Below are 6,067 nucleotides of genomic sequence, written 5' to 3'. Positions count from 1 at the left end.
TCTTTGACTATTAAGAATATCATCCAAGACTTTAGAACTATCTTGAAATCGTAAAAGCTTATCCTTTTCTTCTAGTTTACCTTTCAAGATATTTACCTCAACTTGATGTTGTTCTTCCTTTTTCAGATACTGCTTCCTTAGGTCTTCTTCAACTTTTCTCCCTTCTTCTACTTGTCGCTTTAGTTTGATCACTTCATGTTCTTGATCTTCAAGATCTTCTTTTAGAGAGAGGATCTTTGATTCAAGTCTCTGAATAGTTGTGCTCTGATCTTTTGCTATATCCTGCAATTTCTCCCTTACCCTGGTTTCTGTTTCCAATAGTTCTTTTAATTTGGCAGCTTCTTCAGTTTCTGCATTCTTCTCTTCATGTGCCATGAGACTTTTAATATCCTCGCTATCATTGGATGAAGCATTCTTCTTCTTGCGCGCCATGAGACTTCTAATATCTTCACTATCATTAAATGAACTTTTAATATGGGAATAATAGCTTCTACCATCTTCTTCATATATCCTTTCTTTGTTATGAGGACATCTAGCAGCATAGTGACCAACTCTACCACATAGAAAACATTTGAAAGGCAGCTTATCTTTGAACCGTCCAGTTCCCCGTTCAAGATTCTTGACAAAATTTACCTCATCTTCTTCCTCTGACACTTCGAATGCGGCCTCTGGTGGTACCTCTAGTCGCATTTCAAAAGCAGTTAAGATCCCGTGAAGCTGTGACATGGTAATTTTTCGCACATTCTCCTTTTCTTCTATGGCAGATACTTTAGAATCAAATTTAGTAGACAGAGATCTCAAAACCTTTTGAACTAAGACAACTTCCTCAAATTCTTCACCCAGATCCCTCATACAATTCACAATCTCATCCATACGCAGGAAATAATTAGCTACGCTTTCATTACTTCGCATCTTAAGAGTTTCATACCGGATTCTGAGAGTTTGAAGCTTCGCTATTTTTACCTGATCATCTCCTTCGTAGCTTGTAACGATTTTGTCCCATATTTCCTTAGCTGATTTGAGATGCATGATCTTCATAAATTCTGATTGAGTCAAAGTACTCAATAGGACATTAACTACTTTGGCATTGAGCTCATATTGCTTTTTCTCTGCTGGATCTGTAGGAGTTGCTGATGGGAATTTGTATCCTCCTTCTATGAGTCCCCAAACTTCTGCTCCAAGAGACTGTAGATATGCAGTGGTTCTTATCTTCCAGTGAGTAAAATTGTTCCCGTCAAAGACTGGTGGCCTGATGTGTGCCTCTCTTTCTGGATTAGCCATTTTGATGGATCTTTTCCTTCAAGCGATCAAGCTTCCTCTGAAGGACCTGCTCTGATACCAATTGTTGGAAATAATACTGAGAGGGGGGGTGAATCAGTATTATCAGATCAATAAAACCTTTTCAATTTCATACTCAGAAACATATACGCTACTTCAGTTAAGTGAACCTGCGTGTACACGCGACTGTGTCTAAAGCAACTAGCGTATATGCAGATATCTTATGATTCAGTTAATCTTATCTTCAGTAAATGCATCAGAACATTATTAAGCAATTTAGCAGTAAACAGGTGCAGTATAACAGAACAGAACATCACACAAGAGCCACACACATGAACACCATGATATAAGGTGGAAACCCAATGTGGGTGAAAACCACCTGCTGCAATTCGTCTCTTTCTTCTTTAATGAGAAACTTCTTTTACAATATACTGGTGCAGTCCTTTACCAGTATGCAGGCTACAACCTGCAGAGGGCTACAACCCTCTCTTTCGTTTTCCAACTACTTCTGGAAGGGAGCTACAACCCCCTCAGCTCTTGTACTAGCTGATCCATTTACTAGTACGTAGGTGCTGACCCTACAACCTTCAGGGACCACGTTTCATCAATTTTCAGACTGGATCCAAGAGTACAAAGCAAACATTACCGCAATACAATCATCAACTTATACTTGCATCATAATTCATTAAACAACCCAATACCGAATCATTGAAACCCTGTCATCAAGAACACAGAACCCAAACCAGAATCTAGAACTCTGCAACAACCACCAGAATCAGCAACAACCTGAAATATCAACCCTTATCATGCATACGCTACTTCACTGTACCAAAACCGCGTGTATACGCGCTTTCTCCAAAGGCAACCCGCGTGCAGATCTAGAAATGATTACTTCTTCCTTTGCTGTCAGATGCGACCCTTACCAAGCGTCCCGAACAGATAACCAGCAATACCAGATCCTCTCACTGCGTCAGCCACTCACAATCCATATCTTTGCCTAGTGATCTTCTCCTTATATAGCCTTAGGCCTTGTTCAATACCAAGAGCCAAAACCATAGAAACACAATACCATCAACCTCGAAACTAGGGATCAACACGTCCGTCGAGACATTATGGTCCAAAAACCATAGGCACAACTTCCAAGGTCTAACTACCACGGACCAAAGGTACTTTTCACATGTACGCGCTTTTACTGAAGCCAACCTGCGTGTACACGCGGATTCGCCTTGCTGAACCTGCGTATATCTCTTTCTTGTCCTGCTGTACTGAGATCTGTCCTCTGATCAAGTTGCCATCACCTGTACCAACCTCTGAGCACCTGTACCAACCTCTGAGTGAGTTGCCATCAAGGACAACACTTGAAACATAATGCCAACAGATATATCTCATAAGAGGTAAAAATAGCAAATATTATGCTATCTAAATTTCAATGGAGAGATACATAACTATTATCCATATTTATTCTTTGTGTGGGTCTCTTGCCCTGTTGCTACTTGCTTCTGTTGGTGTCCACTCATTAAGGAGCTTGTTACCATCATAAACCAAATTTGTAGATTGAACATACACATAGGTAGGACCCTATCATGGAGAGGTTGGAGCCAACTTGCAACTAAAAATTATCTTCATATGGCACAATGTAAGTTATTGATTTGTCCATTGGAATAAATAAAGTATTGTTCTTTTCCCCCAACTATTTGTGCTTGAATCATTTTCAAAGTGTTGAATCCATATATTAATGTTTTTTTTTTAATTTTTATTTAGGATTAAGGGTTAATTTTGTTATCTACGTGTGAGCCTCTTTTCCTTTCATTTATTTTGTTTATAACTAATCTAAACAACCAATTAGGTTAGGGTTTTTTGCACTCTTATTTAACAAATTACCCACAATACTATTGATCTCGGTGATATTGTCAAGGTGATGGACTAACGTTTTGAACTTATTTCATGCATTGTGCATATTTTTGACTTGAAGTCTAGAAAGTGATTATTTTTGTAGTATAGAACATATTTTAAGTTGCATATGATGCGATTTAGATTTTAGATACTTCAATTTTGTTTCTTTTGATACTTCACTAATGTTTTTGGGAATTTGCTCAATTTTGTGTTAGTAAGTGCATAATTTGAATAGTTGTGATCATTTGTGATAATAGGTTTACAAGGGATGTAATTTACGAATGTGGGGAAGCATCCTCGGGGTTTCCCTTTATCCATGAGGTTTGTCTTAGATAATATCATGTATGTGTGTGTGTGTGTATTGTTGGTTTCAATTTATTACATGCATTTAGTTATCTTATATGTTGTGCTTGTGATGCATATTGGTGTTGGCATTAAAGAGGGCATCGTTCCAGCTAGATAATATTGGCATTTGTTCATGATGGAAGCTAGCTCATGTTGGAATTAATGTCAACTCTATGTAGACTAGCTTGTGTTTGGATGCCTTCCTTGTAGAATGATTGTAGCTAGTTGAGTTGAAATTGAGATAATTATGTTGGCATTGATGTAAACCTTATGATGTCAACCTATGATGGAATTGGTGGATGATGCAGATCTACATGTGATGAAGATGACGACTTAGTTTTCCATGTTGTTGAGTTGCCACACTTGATGAGTCGGAAGACTAGTTCTTCATGGTTATCCTCATGGAGATGACTTGTTGCAGTGGTGTACTGGATTGATGATGATGTCGTAGAGGTACTACAATGGTGTATACATGTGTTGAAAATTGTGTAGATGTTTTTTGGAGAGTGGAGGACTTTTTGGCACTATTTCCAACCTTGTTTGTTGGAATTTTAGGTCAACATGGCAGTGACACTTAGAAGAGTTGTTTTATCCAATTGCACATGTGTTACTGAGCTTAGCAGAGGTTTGGGGGTGAGTTTAGATGTTGGAGAAGGTTATCCAACAAGTGGTAGAGGTTATGAATTGAAGATCCATTAATTTTCCTTATGCTCTGTCCTTGTTATAACACCATTTACCACTCTTGGTAGATCTAATGCTCTGGTTATGGCCTAGGGAAATCCTTCCTTTCCAGACTTGGTCCAAAATCTAAAAAATAGTGTTTTATTTCCTATACACTACTTTTCCCCGTGTTAAAAGCGTGTACACGTGGGTCAGCATATAACCAACCCATGTATATGTGTTAAAACACTTAAAAATAATAAATCTCCTTAATTTCAGGCAGAGTTTATGAGTTTTACCTGTTACTCACCTACTATAGCCCATGGCCCAACTGTTTCCCAACTGAAAAAACTAATTTGGAGAAGTATAAATAAACCTCCATGGGAAGGCCTAAAGGAGGAGAAGAGAGGAGATATTGATATTATAGTTGATTGATCCCTGATCGAGTATGAAGAAATCCCTGTGCCTCTTGCACTCCCCAAGCTTTAGGAAACTCTTGTTTCCTCTTTTGAGATATCCTTCACCCCTCTTGTGATATCCTTGTGTATGTTGATGGAGGAAGATTGCTGAGGCCGGGACAGGATGGATCTGGAGGACGGTTTCGCTTGGAGCTGGAGGAAGACTCAGGTTGTAGTTTTCCACCTTTCATTTAGCTTACATCAATAAAGAAATGTTGTTCTGTTCTTGATATTTATCGTGTTTATGCATTGATCCATGTTGTGATTTGTTTATAAATCTTATATTAATGCGTAATTGTTCATTTTCTTATATGATCTAACGTATATATCATGAATATGCTTTCTGTTACTGTTGTTGTATATGCTTTGCTTGAATAATTTACAGGTTTCACTTAGACTTACGACTATTAGTCCTCATCAAATGTTTGACACATGGAGAATATAATGCATACATGTGATGTCCAACATCACTCCCTCTCAACCAGAGAGGATATACCTATGCCCTCTTGACCAAGGAATAAACCCTTACTCCTTTCAACGAGACTTACTCCCTCTCAAATCTAGAGGAGAAACCATACTTCCTTTCTATTTGGGAAGTCAACAAAACAAGCCTTAAAGTTTATTTCCACAAGAGTATCAACTACATGTTCCTTATAGTTGCATGACTCCCTCTTTCCTTCACTTCTCACTATATCGAGCTTCCTTCCTTCCGAGGTATCATGGAGCCATCCTCTTTCTTCAATATTGTGACAGGAACTAGGTCATTAATCTTACACATCAATTTCATCTTGACATCAATAATGAAGGCATTATATTGAGCTTTTGAAATATTCAAGCTACTCATAGCTTCCTTCTGAAAGTGATCTCCTTTGACCTTCAGGTTACCTTCTCGTATTGCCACCTTTCAATCCAAATATGAATATATCTTGACTTCATAATTTATAGGTATCCCATGTTGAGATTGCCTCAAATTTCTTTATATATATATTCCTGCAATATCCTTCTAGGTAGAAAAATAATATGTTAACCAGATAACCAAGAACAATCAAACTTAGACTTACCTCATCATGATGACCCTCTCGTCCAATCAACATCCTCATGGACATATCCACACAAATCTTCCTTCATCAATCGAAGTGCTCAAGGACCGAACTTGATTTCCAAGTCAAAAATTTCTTTCAGAGATGATATTGGATGTTAATCATTATTCTACATAATCTAGAGAAAGTCTTAATTCTTTATTTATCCTTGAGTAAGCCAAATTCTTCTCCGTAAACATCACATAATTATACAAAAAATGTTACAAGATTATGCACATATGAATCTTATCCAAGAGTTACTTTCAATATGTATTCCTATGCTTCTTATTCCATTATCTAGCTATATATCTCATAACGAGCCTGCAACCTGACCCATTGAATTCCTTCATCCCT

The sequence above is a fragment of the Pinus tabuliformis genome, chromosome 9, assembly GCF_031772625.1.
Source record: "Pinus tabuliformis cultivar Carrire ecotype Pingquan chromosome 9, CPIR1, whole genome shotgun sequence".
Lineage (NCBI taxonomy): Eukaryota > Viridiplantae > Streptophyta > Pinopsida > Pinales > Pinaceae > Pinus > Pinus tabuliformis.
Note: the sequence above shows the minus strand (reverse complement) of the source record.